Here is a 27,946-nt window from a genome sequence, read left to right on the forward strand (position 1 = left end):
CTTTCTCAGCCCTCTTTCTATTGTTGTTCTGCACGGAAAAAGAGACAGATAAAGAAGAGGAGAATACTCCTTTCTAGAGAAAGAGAGAGCGAGAAAGAGAGAGAGAGAGAGAGAGAGAGGAAGAGAAACAAGTGAGGGCGCAAAAGCGCACGTGCGAGCCAACGGGTGAAGTGCGCGTGCTCTGACATCGCTTCGGAGGAGGAGAGAGGTCTAATTCAGTTGCTGAATGAGGGAGCAAACGGAGGGAAGGATGAACAGATAGAGGGAAGAGTCAGTGAATCAATGAACGGATCCCGACCCGGGCTTTTTCCAGTGTACACAAACGGTGAGAAAACGCAAACAACGTGTATTTCTTTTGTTTAAATGCGCAATTATGTTAATTTAAACATATTTATCTTTATTCACTTAATTTATTTTCAGCTGTTTGTGTGTATGATAAACAGGAGAAAGTCAGTGTGTAAAAAGTGTGAAGACAGTCTGTAGAGAAAAGAGGAATGCAAACAAGGAGCAAAACAGGTCCGCCGAGGTTAAGCGTTAAGGGAGATCTGCGAGAAAGGAGACATGCATGACATGCCCAGCATGGTACCCTCAGGTATGCGCGGCACGGCAGAGCCCTGCCTCGTCCAGGAGACGCCGTCAGTAGCGCCTCCAATTAAGCATTTAACTGGTAGCTACACGGTCCCTTGTATAGTGCTAAACAAGGCGTCTGTGCGTAAGCCGGGATTTAGACATTGTTTATCTATTGGATGACGGAGCCACGGTGGAAAACTGTAAGTGACTAAAACCGTTGGACCGGGTATGATCCGGTACTGCTGCGCCACCGAGGGCGAGGGACAGTGGGACTGGGGTCAGGAACAGGGAGCACAGACAGGACAGGAGGGATGGATCTAACTACATCCAAAATAGTACAGCAGTAGCTCACAATCAAAGGGCGAACTCTCTTAAGTTTGTTTAGTGAAACAGATAATTAATCTACGAAATGGTGATTATTATGTTTAAATATGAGCTGGATGCGGTGATGATGGTCTTATGCTGCAGAAACAGTTAATTCCTGGAGATTTGATCATGATTTGGATGATTTGGTGATGATTTAAACAACAGCACTTGTAATAACGTTATGAGGGTGATGAGTGGCTGATCGCGCTGCCGAGGTACAGGAGCGTAATAATGGAGATGAGAATGAATATGATGATGGTTTGGTTTTATATTTTTATAATGATAGTTGAGCTAATGGCAGCTGGATGACGATGGTGACGATTATACTAGTGATGGGGACTTTTTCAACCTTGATGAATTATTTACCCACAGATATGCCACCCTCTCAATAATTCAAGGACCCAAGCTGTCCAATGAAATGTGGGCTATAAATTAATTTGCATGTCTCAAATAATTTTCATACTGCATCAGCTCCAATAAGTCTTTGTGTTAAGCAGCTTTGATGCTGTTTGTAGTCCAGTACGCTTTTACTGGTTTATGGACAACACCTGTAAGGTGTAAGGCATGGATCAAAACTGTTAGACAAGCAGAGATTTAGCTCATTTATTTTGGTAACATTGTCAACAGGTCTCCTAATGACAAAATATTGTGTTTGTACATGTTTTTTTGGGATTTCCTGTTTGTGCAGTGAGGTGTTTGTTTATTACTTAAACAGCCTAATCCCAGAAATGCCAATATTGACATTAATTCGGTCACATTTATGGTTTTCCCTCTATATTTGTATGGGTTTTGTTTTCATTTTGCTGCCTTCATACCTGCAAAGTCTGTGTACGACTGCTATGCTAAAAATATCTCTCCCTCTGCCTGTTTATACATGTTCTTACCTGTGACTGTATCCTCAACTAATTCCATGACAATACAATGACTTTCCAGCTGAAGAAAGCGGTAATCCAAATCTTAGCCTCTATTCTTGTCTATAATAAGGTGTTATGTGTGTTGTTGGCACCAGCTACTGATTACTTGTGCTGTTGCTTGTTACTCAAGACATGTCTGTCCAGGATCTAAGTGACAGGAAAGTCCCTGCAGGCCATAATCCTCTTCTGTGTGTGAGAGTACGTGTATTAAATGCCAGTAGTAGTGGCAGGGGAGGGGGTAAGGGGGAGGTGTTGCTAGCTGTAGAGATAAACACGCTGTGTTGCGAACTGTCTGGCAGAAGAAGCTTATGTTGACTATGTTGGGCAGCAAAATAAGAAGATGAGAAACTTGTGGAGAAGAAGGAGGGGCGTCAGAGAGGAGAAATATAGATGTCTTTTAAATTGAGCAATAATATTCAAAAAGTTTGCTGCGCTGTAGTGTGTCCTCTCATTGTCAGACGTAGAGGAGGCGTACTTTAGGTGATTGAAATTTACTTTGTATGACCTCCAGGGATTAGATTATTTCCAATGACAATGATGCTTTATTAAATATTGAATTTAGCTATTCTAAAGTGCCCATGAGACATAAGGAATGTCAGTAGGTATTTGACTTGTAGCTTTGACAGGAGAGCAGGCATAACTACTTATATGTGATGGTACATTGTATGACAGAGGTATGTCAACAATGTTGGTAAGTGGAAAAGAAGACAAGGAATAACCTGTGTATGTGGAGGAGGAAAATTTTGGGTGTCTGTAAGGGAGGAATGAAGCGTGTTTTTAATTTAGTGATTATATGTTTTAGTTGGCTTTGCATGTCTTACTTAAGTTGCAGTCATGCATGATATTCTGGTTTCATGTGCTAGCTATGATGTCAAGTACCTCCTGCTTGGGGTGAAAGTAAGTACATTTTATTTATATAACACCTTTCAAGATCAAAATCACAAAGTGTTTCACAATAAAACACAAAACAACACAGGAAGCATAAAAACAAATCAAATTAAGCAAAAGTATAAAGAACTTGACTTTTTGCATTTTTTCCTACACGTCATATTTTTGCTGAGCAAAATACATGGCAGGTGTACAAAAGGGGAAGAGCAGAGGATGAGGTCATGCAAGGAAATACAACAGCATAACTGACCATTTTCCACAAATAATTGCGCAATTACTGTTTTTCACTTGTTGCAGTGGTTCCTTTCACATGTTGTGTACCATCTGGGAATTCCTGCTGTCACACTGACTGATTTAGAGATTTCTGTTAAGACAGATCTGCTCAGACTTGTGGCTAGTTTGTAAATTTTGCAAATATGCCAATTGTGACGTGCAATTGGTTGCAAAAACTGGTGCAGAAACAGCTTAACTGTCAATGTAGGAACCATCAGTAGTAATGTCAGTACAGTTAGATTAAAAATGTGCACAAAAGTGTTGTAGATAACCACAAACTAAGTTTAATGCTGACTTTTTGCTTCTATTTTGTTTTACCTCACAATAATGATTCAGACCGTATGCAAGCTGCAACACATCTGTACCTACATTAATGCAAGTAGGGGGGGCTATTTTCAAAAATCATATATATCTGAAACACAAAGGCTCATTCGAGATGAATATTGAGCAGATTTTAACCTTTTGTGATTGCTATGCTGTAAATTTGAGTTATGTGCTTTACTTCCTGGGTTATGATGACATTTAAACAATGTTGGAAAGCTTTGTTCTGTTTGAATTTTAAAGTTGGTACCATGAGTGAGAACAGGAAAAGATCACCACCACATAATCTATACTTAGCATCAGGTATCGAGAGATTGACTCGCACATCCTAATGTCTCTGTCTCATGGTTTGCATGTTGTAGATCAATCATCCTATAGCACAAATATGCCAAGATGTACCTTTGAATTATTATCATTAAAAAGGCAAATTTCCTAGTTCAATGTAGATTTTGAAATAGTTCTAGATTAAAAAAAGAATCATCTGGAACAAGTTGAGTCTTTTTAGTCAATTTTTAATATGAAATCGAGTCATTGTGACTCAGTCTTCATCTGAAAGAACAAAACAATTTGCATAAATCGGACTGAAAAGTGTTGGTTCAAACAACTATGGGGTATTAAAATATTAGTTAAAAATTAGTTAAGAGAACTAATAACTTTTTGTAAAGTTTAATGGTCGCCTATGTTGCTACAACTTAATCTGTTTAGTTTCAGCATTTCTAAAAATGTTTAGGGGAACAGGTTTCCACACGAATTTCTAGTAAACTCAACCAATCTGGGATTACAGTGTTAAGCTTATTGACTCTTACCTCTAAAAAGGTCAAAAAGTATTTAACAGGAATCAGTGGACAATCTGAAGCTCAGGAATGTACCCTGCTCATTGTGGACTGGTGTATAAGCGTTGCAAAATCCACACAAGGTAAAAATGAGATTTTGTGATAGACAGAATCTGCTGTGACCATCATTCAGGGCTACAGTCGTTTTATTTAACACATTTATGGTGCAAAAACAAACAAGAGCATTTCTCAGAAAAACAAACAAACAAAAAAAACAAGTTTCTAACAACAAAGAAAAAAAGGGGTGATGAGCGAATAACTTTAAATCTGGAATCATTTGTGAGCAGATCTTCCAGTATAGCTTGTCAGTTTATTGGGTAGTTAGCATTCAAAGGCTAGTTGGTCACTAGTGCTTTTCACATTGTGGTCATGCAATATCAAGAAATCATCCTCATCATGCTGCTGCTGTATCTCTTTACTAATTCATACAAACCAAATCGAGGTGGATTAGCACCATATCAGTGTGTGCTTAAAAAAAGCAGAGGTGCTTTGCAGAATCACCTTGATAAGAGTGGATAGCTACATTAACTTTGACTCCCCCATCCTGGCCCTGTGTTTTAAAAACAGGACGACTAAGAGCATCAAATGTGCACAAGTCCTGCTATGAATGTGGCATTTGACAAAGGCTTTTTTTTAATAATGCTTCCTGAGCTGCCACATTTAGAGGGAAGAGGCATGTGATTGGCTAAGGGTGATAGTAAGAGGCCTAGCGTGGTAAAGTTTGGTTTTTAGAGTAAATAATAGGTAATGAAAAAGTTACATTTGATAAAAATAACTTTATTCTAGAATTCATGAACTTACGGACCTGGAAAGACCTGGCTTGAAAAAATGTTTAAATGTCATCATCTGGAAATTATGAGTTATTCACCTCATTATCTCAAGATAATGACATTAATTTTGTAGTGATAAGGTATTGTGTTATTATCTTGAGATAACAAGTGTTGTTTTCTTAAGATATCAGTTGAATATTTTCAGTTAAGTTTGTTTTCCCATAAAGTGGTCAACCGTGTTTGAGTTTATTCAATGTCTAGCCTTCAAAGAAGGGTCAGATCCCGACAGGTAACATCAAACAATGGCATGCAAACACTTCACTGCACCGTTAGTGTAGCGTGAGTAGAGGGGTATTGTTTATAAAACTCATCTATAGCCTTTCAAGCTCAAAAGTACATAGTAGGTGCAGACATTTGATAAATTAAGCTATTAGGCTAGAAACTAAAGCATAGTCTAAAGGCTGACATATAAGCAGGACAGTGTCAGGAATAGGAAAAACATGTTAAACATACACTGCAGTGTAAAGCATTGAATAAATGAAAATCACTGAATATGAAAGGAACTTCAAAAATCAATATTTAATTATTCTGGCCTGGATCCATATAGATTGTAGATACATTCTGCACGAAATACGTCTCTGAGCTAAAAAGAAACCTATAAAGATAAGTGGGGGTGACCTGATATCACCTTAATGTCCCTCATGGGGCCAGTCAGGTTGGCCAGCCCCCTCTCATAATTCATTCTACTCAGTTTCCAATCACTCCCAAAGCATCACTTCAGGGATTCATTTGACAAGTTTATTGCCAAATAGTGTAATTTCCAAAGCTGGACAGCAGTTTTAGATGTACCAGCATTGATCTCTCTCACGCAGCAGTCTGATTTGGCCCTCACACTTGTGTACACCACTCTGTCCTTCAGAAGGAAAGTGGCTACTGACTAAGTGAGTTGTTAATAGCCCTGAAGCAGTGAATGCAGCATGCAGCCGTTTGTTTAGTTCTTACACCGACAACATGAGGCAGCTCAGTGACTGAATGTACAGAAACATGTAGCAGGCAGAAGCACTCTAAATAACAAATATGCCACCCGGTGTCATATTTGTTGTTTAAAATTGCTTCAATAATCTCACACCATGTGTTATTTTATACTAAAAGACTGTTTCAAACATATTTAATGGCTTGCTGCCAAAACCTTCTTGGACTGTATCAATCATGAAGGGCTGGATTTAATATATATTCATGGATGTTAGAGCAGAAACTAGAACATAACTGCAAAAACCTACTTTAAAAGTGCTATGGCACTGTGATGCAGTTATTAGTTTTTGTGGGTCATGATGTATTTTATTTTTCCCCGTAGCTATGTTGTAAATGTTGATGACACTGTTTTGAGATGTGCCAATTTACATCAGTGCTCATCAATCAAATCATTACATTCTAGGCACAGATATAAGAAATTGCCCTCAATGCACAACTTTGTAACATAATTAGCCAAGTTTATCTTTTTTTAATGTGATCCCACAGAGCAGTACAAAAAATAAGCTGTCTTGCAGACAGGTAAAATTGATCTTATTTTGCCTGCGAGCTGCTTGTTTAAGAGCCTTTATGTAAGATGCTATGATTAGTAAACTTTTTCTGTAGGAAAAATGTGAATTATGTCCACTCCTTAAAGGCCCATTTATGCTCGATGCAGAAGACGGATATGCAGATGGAAGGACAGTTTTGTGGAAGAATGAAGAAGAGCACAACAAATGTAGAAATTGTGCAACCTTTTGAAGACTATATGCAAATGTTTAGGGTGTGCTGGGTGGTTGGAAACAACTTTGTAGCAGTGCATTTCTGCTGCTAAACAGTGTCTGAAATTGACGTCGGCTTGTGGGAGTGAACTCTGAACTTAGCACTGCCCACTTGTGGAGAAATTGACTTAACCACCATGGCAACGGAAAACATGCATGAAAGTATGAGGACGGCGATGTATGACAACATTTGACATATTTTTTGTACGTAGGGGAGCATATATGGGGCTTTAGTCATAACATAGCACCATCAATAGGAGTTAGCATGCGCACCCAGGTGTTGTGTTCCCATCTATGCTGACTGCAGCTATGGCTAAATAAAAACCCACAAGTGCAGAGTCATCTGACATGGGCCTGAGCACTAATGAAACACCTTAACATTGCACTCGAAAGCCAGATATTAGCAGGAATTTTGACCAACGTGAAAAAGTCTTTTTAGATAGACTCCAGTTGCAACATTCTTTTGGTCCAAGTTTGCATAAGTTTCCTTACACACTGCCCTTACTCAAACAAACTGGACCTTGTAAATAATGTATTACTGACTTCACCTGAGGTTGTGAGAAGTCAAACAGCAATAAAGAAAACTTGCTTACCTATTAGGACAACTTCTGTTTCACCACATAAGAGTAAATATGGAGCTGTATCAAATCCTAGTGGTCTTTGGTTGAACCACATTCTTCTACATCTGACTGCGGTCCATTTCTCCCGGCTATCGTCCCACACATGCTTATGTTTGGAATGCATTTATCCACAATGCCCTGTATTGTACATCCCATCCCCTGTAGTCTGCCTCCTTGGTTGAGTTGAAGAGACCTACGTTTTTAGGTTAGCTTCACACGTACCCAATTGTTCGGGACTTTACGAGCAACAAAAAAAAAACCAAAAAAAACAAAACTAGGATTCAAATTAGAAGGACCGGTGTGAATGCATATCTGCTACCATATCATTCTTACCAGAAGTAGTTATGCAACTGCACTTGCCAGGTCACCTCATCAATCTTAAAAGACTACAACCTCTTGTGACTTCTGCTCAGTCATCTTTTCATCCTCAAGTAGTTATTCTGTGTTTGCAATAAGAAGTATAATCAGCTTTTCATCACGCTTTTTTAAAAAAAAATGATAAATGTGGACAAACACATACATTCTCACTCGCAAAAGTTATCGTGGAATAACAGAGAACTGGAAAACAAATTTTAAAACAGAGACCGACACACATGATGGCACCGTCATCACTGTCATCCCACCAGATGATGTTTAAAGATGAGCAAGGCATTGATATGCAGAGAGGCTCTCCCCACTGCTACTAAGAATAGGAAACATCACAGTGGAGGAGAGCCATTCGCTTTTCAAGTAACCTCAGCATATGACACACTCTTCCACCGAGGACAGCATGTGTGAGAGACTGTGTCTGTGAATATGCCTTTCTCTTAGTCTGTGAGTGTGTGTGTGTGGTATGCATGCAGTGATTCACCAGGCTCTGTCCTGGAGATGTTGTTACTGTTGTTGGGGCTTGTTTTTGCATTAAATTACATTTCAGGGATGGCTTAATGCTTGGCAGCATGAAGCAGTGTTAAATGGAAAAAAAAGCAACTAGGGTGGGTCTGATTTCTAAAAGAAACAGGAAGATACGATGAGGAAGAAGAAAGCAACCATATCCTGTGCTCAAACCAGTCTCGGAGGCCATGCAAATTCAGTGCAATCTGCTCGTTTGGAATCATAAATAGGAAACCAGTTGTAAAAAGGGAACAATCACTTATGCAGCCAACTGTGAAAATCGGCACAGATGAAGAATTCACTGACCTTTAAAATCCCTAAAGCGTCAGACCAGTTTTTAGAATATCTGCATAAATACAAACCCAAATTCACTCTGCAAGTGCAAAGAGAAAATAAACATGTGGCCTCAATGCATGAAGCATACTTAGGACACTTAAGAAATCCAATTTGTCCCCTTGTCCCATTTGTTTTGCTAGTAACATAAAGTAAAAAAAAAACAAAAAACTATCCATCCATCCATTATCTGCCACTTATCCGGAGTTGGGTTGCGGGGGCAGCTGCTTAAGCAGGAAAACCCAGACTTCCCTCTCCCCGGCCACATTCACCAGCTGATCCGGAGGGATCCCGAGGTGTTCCCAGGCCAGGTGTGAGATGTAGTCCATCCAGTGTGTCCTGGGTCTTCCCTAGGGCCTCTTTCCGGTGGGACCACTTAAGTAATTGAATGTGTTCTGGAAAGTCTGAAATGGTTCCAACTTCTATGCTACTGAATATAAGCAAATGCTACATCCAGTTTAGCCAAAGTACTAGTCAGCCTTTTCATTTTAGGTTGGAGAGCTTTGGAGAGCCAAGTGAGCCACGCTAGGTGACCTTCTCCAAATGGTGGCTGCAGATTGTGTTTTATGAAGAGATATGGCTCAGGTGGAAAAGTGGAAAGCTTTAAAGCTTTGTGAATGGACACACTCCAGGTGAAATGAACAGTTGAAGACAGAAGTATGCAACTTGAAAGGAGAATTCAGCTAAATTAAGCAGCAAGTGGTTCTCAAGCAAATAAATTTTCTCTTTTGGAGGCAGATATTTTTTTCTTATGGTTTTCTCCCTTTACCTCCCCTGCCATGCATGTCCTGTTATTGTTTCTTGCTCTGTTTTTCCATCATGCCTGTAGTGCTTTTACTCTTAATTTTCATCATGCCTCCTATATTTATGCCTGACTTGCGTAGGCGCACAAGAAAAGAAATGTTTTTAACCTGGATTTAAAAGTGTCTACGTTTGGTAAAAGTTTAATCTCCACTGGCAGAGCTGCAGATATTTAATGCTCCTTTTAGGAAGTCCTGTTAAAAGACCATTGCAGTAATCCAGCCTACTGGAGATGAATGCATGGATGAGTTTCTCCTGGTCTTTCTGGGAGACTAAACTTTTTATTCTGTTGATGTTTTTGATATATATATATTATCCCTAGATTTTTAGTAAGTGTTCAGTGTAAATCTGTATTGTGCTGTTGATAAAGACATAGACTACATATTTCCTTGTGTTCATAGAATAATGCTATTTTCCAAGGTCTTTTTCCATAGCTCAAGCTAGCTGTAGATGAGATGAAGCTGTTCATGTAGGAGGAAATGTTGATCATAATTATCATAATGACCTGCAGCATCCTGCTTGAGGGGGATGATTAAAAAAAAGTGTGTCTAGGGTGCGTGAAGATGGTCATAACCTTTTCTGCTATGTAGCTTCTAGGTCCTAGAGTGTAACCTAACCTCCCAGTACAATCACCTAATCACACTTTGGTCATAACTGAATAAACTGATGTTCACACCCATAGCCAATAAATTATAATTATGGTATACTTAAACATATATTTACACAGTAAAATGATAAAAACAACACGCTTGCAAATTACAAAACAATTACATAAGCACTAAGTATTCCAATGGAATAAACACTCACTCCTTGTCACCCTGTCTGGCAATATCAGGGGAAAAAAACTCTTCAAAATCTATGCCTCCCTGATTTTCTTGAATCAAAATCAATAAATACATCTTTAAAGGACCCCCACCTGCTGACCTCTTGCTTTATACCAATGTTGGCTCATCCCGTGGGGCCGTTTTGTGCCATAGATTTTTGAAGGTGTCTTCTCTTGAAGGGTAATAGTAAAATGGGGTAAAATGGGTATTCAGATGTATTCTTCTTGTCTACAAATAAATGAGGAATATATGAGTTTTTCATTGTCAGCTTGCACTCATTAATGGTGGCTTCTTCATCACCACCAGCTTCCTCTGTAATCACTAAAGGTTTGTTGTTTTCTCATGTGATCTTTATTGGTCGTGGTTGGGGAATTTATTTATAAACTTATTCATAATTTGCGCAAGTGACTTAAACAAGGAAGCAGTGACAGCATCTATGAGCAGTTTTTTTTTCTTGAATATCTTCATGGCTGGCTGAACTTGTACCTTAAAGGCAAAATTAGTTCTAGAGTTTTGCAGTCTTTTTCATCCCCAGCATGGTTTTTACATGCATTTCTTCAAATGCCTCTTTTGCTGTAGCTGTGCAAGAGTAAAGGCAGCATTTCTATTGCTAACAGATGGTTTCTAACACTCTCAAAGAAATTGACTGCCACATCCAAATTCATAGTGAAAGGCTGCAGCTGACTGTGTTGATCTTAGAGAGGATGTTCTGCTGTGTCAGCCCTCCTTGTCTTCTGGGAAAGGTAGGGTCATCATGAAACAGTCCTGTATTTATGATGTTACTGTCTGCATGTGACAGAGGATATGACCAGTCAAATGGATCCAGCAGCTGTGCTACAACTGGTTACTGGGAGGTGCCAGATGGTATATTAGTAGACGATGTAAAAAGACCTCAGGTAGGGATCCAGTAGATGCAAACACATCAGAGTAGGATGCAGAAGATTATGTAATCTCAGACATTTTCTCTATAGCTGCAGTTGTGTTAGAAATTGAGGTGAATGCCATTCCGGTTTTTATATGATGAGGTAGATTGTTCTGTAGTTGCAACAAGGAGAGCTAATACTTTGCAGGTTGTTTCAAAATTGTGAAAACAAAAGCCACATAGATTAAATCATTATTGTCTTCACTATACACTGAGGTATGCTGGATGCATCTTGCAGACCTATTAACAACAACATATGTGATTTTATTCAATATGCAGCTTATCAAATCATGGATGTCTGATTGAAAAACACATTTAACATATTTAAATGTATAAATATGAAATACCTTTTCTTGCACATTTACCATGTTTTGTAATAGTAAGTATTAATTGCAAATTTAACTTGTGGGAAAACACTGGCAATTGCCTAAAATGATAGCAACTTTAGTCAGTTATTAATATATATTAATATTAATATTAATATTAATATTATATAAGTCTTGCAATCCTCTTCACAAGCCAGCAAGCAGGTAAGAATTTAAGTTTGTTACACAAAACCATGGAAGCTGAAACAAAAATAAGACTGAGTTTGGTGGTGTGCACTTCATGGTGATGTGGTGGTTAGCATTGTCCCCTTTCTGATTCCAACATCAGCTGTGGAGTTTGCATGTTCTCCCGTTGCATGCATGGGTTCTCTCCAGACACTCCGGGTTCCTCCCACAGTCCACAAAACATGCATGTTCTGTTAATAATTTGTGTGTAGAAATTTTCTCTAGGAGTTAGTGTGGACATAAATGGTTTTTTTTGGGTGTAACTGACTGCTGAGTCACATTTAAAAACACACCAGACCTTTTGCAGATTTTTTCAGTGATGCGACCCCTATCAAAGCTAATTTGGCATCAATCTTGCATTCTGTACTCTGAGCTCTCTCTTTTGCTAGTGTGTGATGCATAACATGGCCAAGTTTGAATGAATATGATAAAGATTTCTGTGGTACAGCTTAAATTTATCGGTTCTCAAATTTGCAGACAATACTATTTTCTAAATAGCATGAATACCCCCTTGGTGATTCATTCAGCTCTTGGTCACTGTGTTGGAAATGCAAAATTACTTAATAATCTTTCCACTTTGTTGAATTCTTGTTTCTCATAGTCCATCACACCATGCTTTTTAAATTAGTTTGACACAATTTGCATAAAAAATGTGATGTTTTTCTGTAAGAAACTGAACTAATTTCATTCTAAAACTCCTTTAAATGGTCATACTAGATCGGGTGGCTGCATTGTGGATAACTATTAGGCTCAACTCGCTTTTTGTTTTCAGCATGTGATATGTTGTGAACACGATTTTCATTGCACACTTGCTTTCATTTATTTATTGCTTCATTTAGGCTCTACCAGGATGATCTCCTGTTGTGTGGTGCACAAATAAACAGAACACTACGCTTAATTCTCAGAACAAAAAAAAAAAAAACAACTAAAAAACAAAACAAAACACTACTTTGGGGATAATGGCTAATATGGCATGAAAACATTGCTAAGCCATCGCCAGCAGATTTGGAGCCATGTGTCTGACCACATAATGAATATATAACCAAAATTCATTTAGCTTTTAACTCAGTTTTATTACCTCAGTAATCTTGAGGGAAAAGATTAATTTATTCTCAGTTACAGACCCTGCAATCTCAGACAACCTTCAACACTAATAACAGTGTAAAATGATGACGTGAAGCCTGCTGAGAGAAATGATGAGCTCTCCCGTGCTGCTATATGATCTATGATTGTGAAATAAGAAATCCTTTTTTCTACTTTATTCTTGTTTGGTTGCTGCAATCATTTCTGTTCTCATCTTTTTTCCATCTACAGATTCTTCCATTCCTATTTTTTCTATTTTTTCCCCCCTATATGTCCTTATTAGTTTGTTTTATCTGTTTAGATTAACACCTCCTTGAATCCGTAGAGATTTGTCCCTTTCTGGGCCTATAACCATTTATCTTTTTATCACATTTCCCATTCCCATTATTATACATTTTGGTCCTCAGCAGTTTTCCCTGTCCTGATTTTTCTCTTTCCATCCCTTGCACCTCCCCTTTTTTTCTTTAATTTATTTCTTTGTAATCTGTGACAGCAGCATAAACCCAGACCTGGATTGTATAATCTGATAAAAGTACACTCACACATATACAAGCTGCCCAGCCATGTTGCATGCATGACTGTAAACTGGTTCTCCATGTGTGGTTTTGAGATGGTGTGTTCCCAAGTGCATGCTTGTGTGACTGTGAAAGTTTCAGCATCATCGTCATTGGACCGGTTGGATTGTGTGTCTTTGTGCTCGTGCATGGATTGTGGATTGAGAGTGATGCATGATTTCTCATGAGTAGTGGTTTTCTGATTGGATTAGGAAAAGGATGTAGATCATGAACATAAGAGGGATAGATTGGACAAGTGTAAAAAAACAGAAGCAAATGCACAGGAAATGGACGAGAGGCACTTGTAGATACCAGTAATCCACCCTGTTGTCATGCTCTTGCCTTTGCTTTTGTGTATTATTTTCATCAATGCACATACCCAGAAGGCCTTTCTCTGTTTCAAATACACTTCCACACATTTTAACTGATCACTGTTTGTCCTTCTCTGCATTGAAGTTTCATGGTCGATTTCAACCCCTCAGATGTCAGTGGGACCGTCTCCAAAGAACAAGAGTGTCTGCATGAATCTGAAAATAAAGCTGTTTTGTCTTTACTGTTCTTCACTGAACAAAGCTTCTTTTGAAAATTCATTACAGAGATGGCGTGCTTTTACTGCCTTACCGCGTTGCTCCTGTAAAGTAAAGGAAGGGCAGGGCGGAGGTTTCATCATGCAGCAAAGCACTGAGCTAATGAAAGACTGTTCCATTTAACTTCATTAGTTTTACCACAGCTCTGTGGCTCCCATTTCCTGAACACAAACAAATCAAACGCACTTGTGTTATCCATCTGCTCTGGTATCAAACTGTCCAATTTTTTGGCATTGCTCACATACACACACACACACACACACCCACACACACACACACAGTGCAATGCACCTCTTGTTGGCATTAATTGGGGGAGACAGTAATTTCTCATCGCTGCAGGGGTGTTTATTTTTCAAATTAAAGAAATGGAGGAGAAAGAGAGCAGATGTGTGCCAACTTTTTATAAAAAATTGAGTGCATTCGTTTCATAGTGGGATTAAAGCAATGATGAAGCAGTGAAGCTGGAATAAGAATTATACAGTTAAACAGTGAAATGCACATAGGTGCAAGAAAGAGGGTAATACAGAGACCTTGCAGTAAAATAAAGAAAAAAAATTGCATAGAAATGAAACTGCTTGTAAAAGCCTTAAATTTGAACACTTTAATGATCTTGGAAGACAATTTTTATAGAAAAATGCACTTTTATTACAAGTTTTAGATACTTGTCCATTTTCTTTCTACATATTCTCCAATTATGCTCCATTGCTAGTTAAACTCCAAAAAGAGATTTTATGTTTTGGAGCTAACACATTGCAGTCATGACTGGTATTGCTGTTTTAGGCATTTCACTTTTCAGAAGGGATGTTTATGCTGCTCCTTCAAACACAATAAGTCACAACCACATTATTACCACCTGGTTGTGTTGAGTAGATCATCTTCTTGACCCAAAAAGAGCTCTGTCCAGTCACCAAATGAACAAAATATATCTAAAGGTGTCTTGGTTTTTGGTAGCATGTTGTTAATAGATCCTTTGTGCCGTGTGTGTTGAGAGGTGGGGGTTTTGGTGGATTGTACTTGTTTCCCACAGATGTGAGAACCCATCAGACTGGCAACTTGAGAGTCTGGAGGATGGCTGAACACCTCATGATGCATTTATTGAACCCTTCCCTAGAAACTGCAGCCCTGCTGATGGAGGCTGCTACTGTAGGGGAGTGATCGTTGTGAAAGTAGCATCCATGTTCTTAACAGGATGTTGGTTTTCCCAACAGAAACTTTGCAATAAACAGTGGTACTCATTTTATATCAATTGTTTTAATGTTGGAGCTGATCTGTGTACAGTTTCACATATCAAACCAATGGTTCCCAACCCTTTTTGTTTGACCCTCTGTGTAATAATTTAGTAAATCATACTATAAATGTCTATAAGCTGTTTGGAATTACACCAAAAACACATTTCCCTTTTAAACTTTACAAAAAAAAAAAAGAAAAAGAAAAAAAAAAGACATATGACAGAGATATACAGCCTTTAGAGAAAAAACCTGTAAACAGATTTGTGCAACACACTTCTTTTTTTTTTTTTTTTTTTTTTTTTTTTTTTGCTTTGTTAGCCAACTCACAATTCCCCAAATAATCCTTTGATGAGGGCAAACCACTGGATGGAACAGCCTTGTCTAGCAGCAACTGACACCACTGATACCAACTACAAGACAACAGTATTATGTTGAATTGATTCATCATAAGAAAACACTTTGGATGCTTTTTCCTGGTGTATAGCATTGCTTTTCCATCCTTTTACTTAAAACTTGCAGATTCATGAAAAAGTCAACTTGGCTAAATCCCAGCATCACAAAACTCTATTCATAAAGGTGATAGCTGTTCTCCTCAAATATTTTATGGCTTTTAGTTTTATTTGCATGTCACTTGAATTAAATTCTTCAGCGTCTCTAAATGGCTGTGACATAAAAATGGAGAGAAGCTTTGCGTGGAGGGAAAAGTCATTCAGGGTGAGTGCAGTGCAGACTGAAATTCATTTTGGATGGCTGGGATTTGTGGATACCAAGCATTTCTATGTATAGGTGTGACAAATATTAGTCATGAACTTCATGTGTATGTGTCATCGGGGTCCTGCAGAGGAAAAATAACGCTTTAATGAACACCCTGCACAGATGTGTTTGTCACCAAGTAGCAAAAATAAATCCATCCCATTTAATGAACACTGTAGAAAAGCCTCATTGAGGATGTGGTATGATGTTCAGACTATGCTGACTTTAATTATTCACTTTCAGTATTCAAATTCATTTCTTTATGCATGACAAGTATGTGTGTTTTGGGAATCTTCCTTAGGCTCTTTGCTTTCCTCTGAGTGTGTGACATTAGCTAGGGATGGAAATCTGAGCACTGTGCTGCCAGTACCTCTCAACATCATATGCATGCACACACTCACACACTCACACACACAGGGCAAATACAAACAAACGCAGGCTGGCAGATACTGGATATGAACATCTGCAACATGACTTGGGCTTGAAAAAAGCTGAGTGTGTGTGTGTGTGTGTGTGTGTGTGTGTGTGTGTGTGTGTGTGTGTGTGTGTGTGTGTGTGTGTGTGTGTGTGCATGTGTGTGAGATTGTCAATGTGAGTGAAACATATCCATGATGTTCCATCTATCGAAAAGCAGAGAAAGATTATGCTGATTGTGGATTGCATAACACTATATGTGCAATGTGCATTATGAGATTGCATACATTACATTATTTGGATTATCTAAAGCCACAGTTCAGGCTCTGTCAAACTGCCAAGGCCAGTTAGAGGAAGGCTTAAAGTCTCACTGCATGTAGCCAACAGCTGCATGGAGGCTACCATACAGCTTCTGCTTGCTTTAGAGCTCATTGGGATTCACAAAACACCTGAACTCTGTGTTACATTTATTATGGTGGGCATGCTTGTGCACACATATTCACACATGAAAGATTGGAATTAAATGAATGTGGATTTATTTTAAAAGAGCAATTAAGCCTCGTTATGTAAATTAAGATGCCAACCGTCCAATCAGAAATGAGGAAGATGCCCTCGCATCATTGTATAGGACATGATAAAATATAGAGCGTGGCAGTTTCTGATGTATGTAATTTTAAAAAGTGATACAAAGAACATGGGGCAGGTGGTGGTCTTACAGCTTACTAGATTATGAAGAGGTTTATTTGAAAGAGTGGATAAAGGCTGAAAGAATAGACTTTCATTTTATTAAAACATGACAACATCTGACCAGAACATTGTCAGTTTGTCCATACATCTTTTTTTGTATATTAGTGAGGCACAGTTGTTCATTCACTCAGGATTGGGTCATAGATGAAAATAAACTGTTATTCAATTGTATTTTAATTTTATTGTATTTGAATTATTTTCAGTTCATTAACTATTAAGTAGTTTCTTGCTCTGTATTTCTATATAGCATGAGCAACACAAACTACATGGTTATTTAATATGTCATCATATCATTATGACTAATGAGATGCTCGGTGAAACTGTGTATTTTCACCACAGAGCTTGGCGTTAGAGCTGAGACAAACCAACACATCTTTCCTGTGTTTGAGGCCATGCACTGCATCATTACACTTCACTTTTGGCAGCTTCTACAACATTTTTATCTGTCGTCTTTTGCCAGACCTGCCAGCTATTCTAAATTGTTCTATTAAATATACTGATAATGTTGAAACATTTAACAGTTGTAAATATTGTACAACTTTGTGTTCCAGCCTGGAGCATCACAAGACAGCTGTGTTTTACTCTATTGCATCATGTCAAAAGACAGCAACTAGATATCAACACACTGGTCATTTTGGTCACATGCCATGGCTGATTCAGTAAAGAAACCTAAGACGATATTATTACAGAAAGCTAAAAGAAGAAGAAAAAAAAAGAGAGCAAGAGAAAGTGACAGAGTAAGGGAAAAGATAAGAGTCAACATTGGACTGACTTTTACTGGCTGGAGAAGCTCAGAGAAGAGACAGGATGCAAGATAGAATTTAAATTAAAGGGCATGTTCAATAAACTCCAAAATGTAGCTCACAATTAGCTCTGGATTAGGTTTGTTTTAATATATATTTCTTTTACCACACAATAGTCTGTTTATTATTGTATAGTCACAATAACAAGATTATTGCAATACTATGAAATGAATTAGTTGTTATTATCAAAGAAAGCCTTAGTGAAAGAGTCCAACATGTCTTTCTTTGCTTTATTATGGGAATATTCTTAAATAGTCCCATAAATAATAGATATATAAATGTAATGCAATGTTACACTTGTCATCAATTGTGACTCCCCATACTCAAGATTATGTTGACTGATGCTTTCTTGCATACACTTCTGTCCATCCAGAGTTCATCCAGTGTCCATCCCTCTCTGATACTTGATCCTTTAGGAAAAGCAGAGTCTATTGATTAACTTTAAGCCCCAGAGCACCCTTCATTAAGTTCATTTTCTAATGTAGGCCTAATGTAGAGGTAGAATGAAACATTAATACGCAATTAACCATTCATCTGTCCTCTAAAACAGTACATCATCAGACCTCTCTGGCCTTCACAGCCTAAAGGGTCCTGTGATGCTTCCCTCATTTCCTCTTCAGCATTGTTCTGCCATTACTCTTTTCTCTTATTATCTGCAATGCTCTTTTACCTCTCTATCCATGACCTTTTTGTTATTTCCCCTACGCAAACCCTTCTCTTTATTTCTCCTTTAGTTCATCCATTCTCTACTCTGCCAGTATCACCATTATAATCTGTTGGTTGCTCCAGTCTCGGTCCCTACTTCAAACATGCTTTTAGGTGAATCAAAGCAGATATTAAGCACTAATACAAAGACATATGTAGGCACAAACACACATGCATACACACACATATAATAGCATGCATGCATCTCCACAGCCTCACAATGAGCCTGAATACTGGCTTCAAACACTGAATATTTTTCACACGTACACACACATTTCCAAACCCACCCACTCAAATGTCATGCACTTGAGAACACACACCTAACATCAATAGTATATGGATAAAAAATTACCAGCAGTACCAGCAGCACAAACCCGTTTGAGAGTACATTGAAAGTGTGTGTCCTTGGCTGTGTGATAGTCGATTTTAATGAATTCTTGTGATTCCCATTTCAAGAGATTGAGCAGGATGTGCTTCAAACACTCTGCCTCAGTCAGATCCCATCGATCTGGGGATCTGCAGAACAATTGACCAGCCTTAATTTGACTCATTTGGCAAAACAAGGGTTCCCTAATTGACGTTTGGATTTCACAGGCATGTATTCTGATAAACTAAAAATACATTTAATGAAATCGGTAATTGTGATGGACTGGGTCTTTAGGCTCTGAGAAGTAGTAATGAGGAGAAAAGTCCTTATTAGCAGCTCCAGGAGTTCTTCTGTTACTGTCTTTTGTTTGTTTTTGGTTTTATTTCTTCTTTTAAAAGTAGAGAGGTAAATAAAACAGAGGAAGCTCCAGCTTGTTTTCTAGCTCAAACTGATGGTGAACATTAACTATGACTATTATCATTGTTCCTTTGACAACAAAGTCCAAGTCTTTGCCTTATCTTAACCAGCGGGTGTAACATAACTATCTCATACAGTAGGTCATTCAGAGGGTGAAATATTTTAATATTATCTTGTTTAGTTAACAGTCTCATGTTTGAGTAGGCAGAAAAAGAGATTATATTACAATCTTTTAAAGCCAAAGAGATTTTTTCCTAAGAAAGGAACTTTATTCTGAATTGAAAAATGTTAGCCACATCCCCTGGGTGCTGCTGAGTCTGTGGCTGAGCTGTTGGTTGATGATCCTCATAATATACTAGGTGATGCTTCGGCGCCTCCGTTGCCTACAAATTTTCAGCCTTGATTCAGAAAAGCCAGAAAGGAAATCCATCATACAAGCAGAGGTAAGAACAAAAGGTTGCGTTTTATGGTACATTATGGAATAAATAAATAAAATACTAGTCTTAAAAAGATTAGAATGTGATCAATGCAAATATATTTCAACTATACTGATGATCCTACTACTGTTAATAACATTATTAGATTTATATACAATTTTTTTATTGTAAATAAAATTCTAATACAGGATCAAAAACAGTAATGTTTCAAAATTTGCACTTAAACCTAGGTTTGGTCTCCTTGAAAGCTGTTATTGTCAGGTGTTAGCTGATTACTGACGTACATGTTTTTTTTTTTTTTTTTTTTTAGAATATTTTTTCATTTAGAAAACATACAAACTCTCAAGGTGTTTTTAGTCTCACTATTCCAGGAGTGTCTTGCTTTGAGCAGTGATTGGTCACATTTTGATTGTCATTAATTACAGCAATGCATACATGTTATAGGTAACACATCTAAGACTTCATCTCTCAGAGTCACATAAACGTTTGACTTAGTGTGAGTAATGGCTTAGACTGTCATTAATCCTCATGTGACATGGCAGTGAGCATAATTGTACCAGATTTGCACATAAAAAGAGGCCCCTATTGCAAAATATGGGCTTCTACACTGCTCAGCTTCTGTATTTAGGGATGGGAGACCCTGAGCTCAGGTATTCACATCATCAGCTGTGCATATGGTTGACTGTATACAAGTCTCCTGTTGGGTGTTCATGTGCCTGCTGCTATTCCTCATCTCATGCTGTCGTCTGCGTTCAAATCTAGGTACAACTTTTATCACTTTTTCTTAGATTTGGTGGCATTTGAACGACCTTGTTAATCATTTACAGTATGAGCTACTGAATGTATGACTCTTAATATGACAGTCTTCTTCCTCTTCACGACGCTCCTCTGCAGGCTGGCTTTGTTGTTGCTGTGGTGGTCCTCAGTGACAGCTTCGTCTTCTCCTGTCATTGTGTGAATAAACTCTGTCTGCACTACCTTGGACTGCAGCTGTTAACTGTAGTCCTTGTTCTGCTCTCCAGATTTGCAGCAGGTGGAAAATTGGATTTTTATGATGCAACACCAACCTCTCTCAGGCTTCAGAGCAGAACGAGAACTACAGTCACCATCTGCTGTGCAAGCGAGCGGAGTCGCTGTCTGTCTGCAGGTTAAGAGACTCACTGAGTGAAGAAGTTAAATGACACCAGCGACCACCGCAAACACATTTTTTTCTTTTTGAGCTGATATATATTGCCTTTGCTTTTATTACCGTGGAAACATTGATTGCCTGCGGCATTAGAAGTGAGTGTAAAATCTTTTTTATGATAATATAAAAAATAATAAGAATCACTATTGTTGTTTTGTAGCTTTACATGTTGGAAGCTGAAGCTTCAGGGAATTAGATGTGTAAATCTTTGCTTAAAGGCAAATCTCTCAATCCTGCATAAGTAATATGTTACTCATTTTTTTTTATTTTAAATAGATCTGCACCCCACCCCACCCTGCAACACACACACATACACCTCTAACCTCAACTCTTCCTCCTTTCCCTTATAGATCTGTCTTGCACCAAATGCTGCAGTTTAATTCATATTTTGAAAGAGAGATGACAGGTAGGCAGCTAGAGAAGTGATTTCATTCAGATTTACTCTGAAATCGTCTGCGAGCATGGTGTGTGTTTTTATTGACCTGCTTTGGCCCCTGTGCCAAACAGCGTCCCAGTTACCAGTGAGAAAACTGTATCGATCCTAAGATAGAAAAGCAGCCGGGGGGCTTGGATGAAACTCATTTCACCAAGGATTTCTCATTTTTCTCGTCTCTGTCTTGCTCTGGTTCTTTTCTCCATCTCACACACAACTACACACACACATACACATGCAATCACCCACTCCTTTCATACCCATAATGATAGACTTTTGTGTCTCATTAATCACCATAGAAACAGTTTTGGACCTACTTTCTAATCTCCCCTTTGTTGTTTAACTCTTACACACACACATTCTCTACAACTAAACCACCATCTGTATTCAGTACTGTACAGGAGATTATTGGATGTGACATGATGCTGATGTATTTTCATTGATTTTACTGCTGGAAGGTGAGCTGCTGGATGCTGATTTCTTGTAGACATGGTGTGTGTGTGTATGTACATATGAGAGCAATAAATATGTGAGGGAAACAGTATAGGTGACTAAAACCAGTGACAGGTGTGTGACCCCTGAAGGGCAGAGTTTTAGTGATATTGTTCACAGGGTTGTGCTGAAGCTCTCTGGATGTGTGCTCCAGAGGCATTACCACAGCAGGTAATATGGATTACCTTTAGTTGTGTAAGCTCTACATTTTGTGCATGGATGTCTGGAAGTAGATGTGAAGAGAACAAGATGTCTTTAAGTGAAAGCAGATGGGAGATTGTATATATGCAACTTTTATGCCTAATGATATGGATATGCTTCTTGATTTTTTTTAAAAAGACTGATTAAGTTTTTTTTTTTTTTCTTTTTGGCAAATAGTTCTAATGCTTGTATTCTGTCTATTAATTTGGTGTCAGATATCAACACATCTTAGCTTGTAGATGGTGAAAATATCAGTTCCCATTTAAATCTGAAGATAAAGGGGAAGTGCATTAAACTTACACCAAAAGCCCCCAACCAAGTATCAGCATGTGATGATGTGGAAGTGAGAAAGTGTTGGGGGGGTTTTACTTTTTCTCATTTCTTTCTAGCATTTATTTTGTTGTCATCTAAGAGAGAACTGTAATAGCTTTGGTTATAAGTTACAGTGTGACCATTTTCAAAGCTGTTGCTGTTGTTGATGCTCAATTTGTTGAAGAAATCTAATATTACAAAGATACCTACAGTAAGTGTGATGTTTATACATTGTGAAGGCAATTTGTCAGTCTTCTCAGGTGCAGAAGCTGTCACTGTCTCTGTTTGCAGATGTCCAGTTGCACCATATCTGGCTTTTTTTAAAGCCAGTTATTATAAAGCAGTTCTGTCTTGCAGTCTGCACCACACTGGTAGACTTTAATTCTAAAGTGCTCTTGAGGGTGTTCGGTGATGGGATTTTGCCCTCTGTGGGGATTGGAAATACAATTCCAGAGTGGTGTTATTATGGTGAAATATCAGTGGTGTTTTTTTTTTTTTGCTGTTTCCAATTACAACCTTGGAGGAGCTTTCAGAAGTGACCTTTGGAAATACCTGAGAGCTTTGACCCTTTCTATTTTTTTACTTTATTTCTGAGGGTTAGGTACTATGACACACAGGGCCCTCATGAAAGACCAGTATATAATTCATCTTGAAACTTTTGCATCAGTATTGTTGCTTGTTTTCCTCTTCTGCTGACAGAACACACTGATGTGCTGTGTCTTCAGTCTGAAGGCTGTGATATGAACTTTTTTGTCTGTGGCTCAAGTGCTGACAGTGTGACAGTGCTGGCATATTTGGTGCCCAAGGCAACATCAGCAGTGTGCACCCTTCTTAAATGACCTTTGACACAGCGCTTTATGCGCCCACGATTTTTAAGACACAGACATCTTATAAGTTCTTACAGCAACCAATTTACATACACTATCTATGTTAATTCTATAAAAACCAAAGCTTTAGTGAGACAGTCACTGGCTACATATTTGAAGCTACATCTACTTCAATCAGATAGAAGTAATTCAGCAGTGTTTTATCTGCCATTTTATTAGTAGGGCGCCCCACACCCACCCAAGACGATGCAGTTACTTTTAACCTCCCCCTAACACACCCCCTCCCACTCCCCTCCACCCCCTGCCGCCACCATTTGACAGCAACTGCTGCCAATCGGCCACTGCCAATCAGCTGCCACCCCAATGCCAAAAACCTAGGAGAAACACTGCAGTGGTGTTTGGTACAAATTGGTGCAGCCCGAGTCAGGCTTTTGACCCTTTTGGCTGTGTCTAAGCAAAGACATCAACACTAGATGACTTGCAGTCAAACCTGTCATCTGCTGACCCGCCTTGCTGCTGATGTTTAGTACTCCTGTGGGCACAAGAGACTGAATGGTGCAACTGCTCAAAGAAAACTGCTCTGAGAAAGTACTTAAATACTCTGTTACTGACCTGTCACTTCTTGTATTGCACTTTCTTGGGGCTTAAATAAAAAAAAATGTAAGGACTGTAGTCATTTTAAATTGTAAACTAAATCCTGCAAACTTAGAACTTATAATACAAGAAACTGAAATATCTTGACACTTTTTATCTATTTATTTGTTTAAAAAGGAACAGTATTGCACATTAATGAACATACATACAAATGAACAAATGTCAATGTGCATAGAGGTAGCCTAATAGCTAATTTGCACCTGATTGCCCCTTGGCAGGTCACAACAAAACAATACACATAACAACAAGGTACAGACAATAAAAAGTAAAGTGAAAAACAGTTGCATTAAATATTGTATTGTATAATGTGAAAGAGTTAAAGTGCATATTTCAAGCAGTGAGAACAGGTTTAGAATCAGAATCAGATCCAGGCGTACTTTATTAATTAATTAATAATTAATTAATCCAGGCCTCACTTTATTATTACTTTATTAATCCCAGACTGGGAAATCTCAGAAGCCAGTTTTTGAGATGAAATTTAAAAGTTGTGTATCTGGTGTGTTCTCTTAAGCCCCATTTCCACCGATGGGAGCAGGGTGGTTTAGGATGCATTTTTGTGTTTACACATGCGAAAACTGGCAAGGTTACCCTAATATCTGACCCGGCCCAACCTACTTTGTTGGGACTCTTCCACTGGGGTACCAATCTAACCGACCTGGCCTAAAAGGGTGGAGTTTGACTCACTGCAATCCATTAATTGGTTGAAAAAAAAAAAAAAGTGACTTCTCGAGCGACCTGTCATAAAATCAAAACAGGAATGGCTCCCTGTTTAGAGCAACATATTTTCTTTTTGTTGATTGAATCTCCGTTTAAAATGGCCTTATGAAGCACCACCAAAAACACAAACTGTTAGTTGACCGCCATTCTTCTCCTTTGTTTCTGAGTTGTGATTTGGTTGTACTTTAAGGAAGGCGCTGCGGTGGGGCCATGCTATTACGTAGCTGAGGCATCTATTGCTATCGGACTGCTGCTCCACTTCTCAAGTATGGTTATTAGATTAGATTAGATTAGATTAGACTTTATTATCTCACAGTGGAGAAATGCACTTGTTACAGCAGCTCTTGTTACAGAATAAAGTGCAGAAAGACAGAATAAGGTGAACATGCATCACAGCAAGAAGGTACAATATAAATTATTTACAAGAAAAAGTCTAAGAAAAGCAAAAAATATGTACCATTATAAATATAAAAGATATATATATATATATATATATATATATATATATATACTATATATATATATAAAATATAACAACAACTTCACAGACTATATACATATTTACATGGTGATGGTGGGATATGAAGAATATGATGACATTGATAATGGGGGGTATTGCACAGTAAAATATAAATAAATACTACACAGTATTATGACTATACAGATAAGTTGTACAGTCTGACAGCAGTGGGAATGAAGGACCTGCGGTAGAGCTCCTTCCTACACTGAGGGTGTCTCAGTCTGCTGCTGAAGGAGCTGCTCAGCCCCTCCACAGTCTGGTGCAGCGGGTGAGAGGTGTTGTCCATGATGGATGTGAGCTTGGCCAACATCCTCCTCTCACCCACCTCCTCCACAGAGTCCAGCGGGCAGCCCAGGACAGAGCTGGCCTTCCTGACCAGCTTGTTCAGTCTCTTCCTGTCCCGGTCAGTGCTGCTCGCTCCCCAGCAGACAACGGCGTAGAGGACAGCAGAGGCTACCACAGAGTCATAAAATGTCCTTAGCAGAGGCCTGCATACTCCAAAGGACCTCAGTCTCCTCAGGAGGTGGAGGCGACTCTGGCCCTTCTTGTACAGGGCGTCTGTGTGGTGTGACCAGTCCAGTTTACTGTTGAGGTGAACACCCAGGTACTTGAAACTGTCCACCAGGTCAATGTACTTCCCCTGGATGTTCACCGGTGTGTGGGGTAGTGTCCTTCTCCGGAAGTCAATCACCATCTCCATGGTCTTACTGGTGTTTAAGCACAGGTGGTTGCGCTCACACCAGTCCACAAAGTCCATGATGACTGACCGGTACTCCAGCTCGTTCCCCTCAGACACACAGCCCACAATGGCTGAGTCGTCAGAGAACTTCTGGAGATGACAGCTGCTGGTGTTGTAGGTGAAGTCCGAGGTGTAGAGGGTGAAGAGGAACGGTGAGAGCACTGTTCCCTGAGGGGCCCCCGTGCTGCAGACTACCACCTCAGACACACAGTTCTGCAGACGCACGTACTGTGGCCGGTTGGTGAGGTAGTCGATGGTCCACGCAGCTAACTTTCCATCCACTCCTTATGGTTGGCTGTGGAAACGCAACGAGATTACAGTTTACAGACCAGATCCGCACCCTAACCCTACCGACCCACACTCATTGATGGAAACAATGCTTTATTATATGCGGTATTGTGTTCCACATGTTAGTACCCCTCACTGACTGCACTGATTGTCCAAAAGTGATGCATCTGTGGAGAACGTCACAGTCTCCTTTTGTGGTGGCTGTAGTGGTCCTTCAAGAAAATGATTTTAGTTTCACATGTTCCTATTATGGTGGGTGGTGTGGTCCATTTCATATTTTGTATATGGAAGAGTTATATTCAAAAGTTTTATCATTCTCAAAAGATAAAAACTTATATTTAGTAAGGCTTTGACTGCAGTGATATAAATAACTTTTCCCATCAAAGAGTTTTTAAGCCTTTTTGTACAGTGATTCAACAGCAAGGCCATTCACCTGGTGGCCTACGGGCCAGCACCGGCCTGTCAGTCTGTTTGGACTGGCCCACTGCCCATCTGTACATAAACAGTAAATGAATCATTTAATAGCAGCGATTAAACTGTAAGCGAACCACTATTGGACATTTTGGGACACTACATAGTGCTGCTGTTTACACTCTTGACAGAAGGCCAAAGACACTCACTTCGTATGAAAACATCACATTCAATGGAGGAGTTGACAGCGAAAGCAGAAAATTTAATAACAACTGGACTGATAAGTATGCACACAATGCCAAAGCAGTAAATGACAAATTAGAGAAAAGCAACATAATGCAGTCTAAGCTAAGAACTGGACAGTCTAAGATCTGTATTTTAATTCAAAAAACCTCCCTTTCAATGTGTTTAAACCCCTCTTATATTAGTAATGTAAGGAGGGACTGAAGCCAAGTATGAAACGGGAAATTCCAGCTTCTCTTTGCTTATGTAACCCCAATGGACAGACCACTATCCATACTTGCAGTTATGTGAAATAGACCATTTTCCTCAATGAATAAATGGGCAGATATAACATGTTTGTCTCATGTGCTTTAATAAGTTCTACCAGTTTACTCTAATAACTTATATAGAGATTACAGGCTAGCTGTTTCTTCCAAGTGAAAGTCTTTATGCCAGGCAACTGTAATTAGTCCCTAGCTCTTGCTACACCGACTGGAGTATGACTATGGCATCAATCTTCTGAATTAACTTTTAATGAGAAAAAGAATAAGCATATTTCCCAAAATGTCAGAGTATGCCTTTAAACATGGTTATACACTTAATACGAGTTGAAAATGCATGTTTAGAGTAAGTGGGTGCTGGCCCATTTCATCTGTAGAATAAATCATTTCAGGAGCAGCATTATAGAATTTATAAAGTATGCATTTTCCTTATAACTTATATTTAAGATTCAGATTTTTAAATAAAAAGTGAATGCCCTTTTCCAGAGCACGCTGAGCAGGTCAAACAGCCAGATGGAAGCAAAGTCAAACCCCCCCAGTTGTGAACAGTGTCTGAAGACAGCTATGAGTCATCCCCTCAGTCGACTTACACACCTTTGAAAACATTCAGAGACCAGCTGTTTGGTCTGCTGGTGTGAGTGCACACAAGCTATTAACTGTGTGTGTCTTTTGGCAATGTAAACAGTCAAATAGGGAGTCAGTTGCAGCAGTGAGTCACTCATTGTCAGCTCAATACACGGCCATTTAGACACAACTGGAAAATACTCAGTGGTGAGTGTGTATTCTCTTTTGTGTGTCTTCACCTTGCATTTCAAATTCGATCATTTTATTGAAGATTTTTTTGCACTTCTATGCCAGTGCATCATAAGCTCTGTACCTCTGTGTTGCCAGCCAATGCACAGCATCTAAAAGCCACAT

General features: G+C 38.8%; 1 protein-coding gene across 2 annotated transcripts in view; it reads left to right on the plus strand.

Annotated features, from left to right (window-relative positions):
• Positions 1–241: 241 nt before the first annotated feature.
• slc8a4b (solute carrier family 8 member 4b) overlaps positions 242–27,946 on the plus strand; it is a 121,672-nt gene continuing 93,967 nt past the window's right edge. For both annotated transcript variants that reach the window (XM_041986414.1, XM_041986415.1), the window contains exon 1: positions 242–325. The gene's annotated coding sequence lies outside the window, so the exon portion shown is untranslated. The remainder of the gene's footprint in view (positions 326–27,946) is intronic.

This window comes from Melanotaenia boesemani, chromosome 5 (genome assembly GCF_017639745.1).
Source record: "Melanotaenia boesemani isolate fMelBoe1 chromosome 5, fMelBoe1.pri, whole genome shotgun sequence".
NCBI lineage: Eukaryota > Metazoa > Chordata > Actinopteri > Atheriniformes > Melanotaeniidae > Melanotaenia > Melanotaenia boesemani.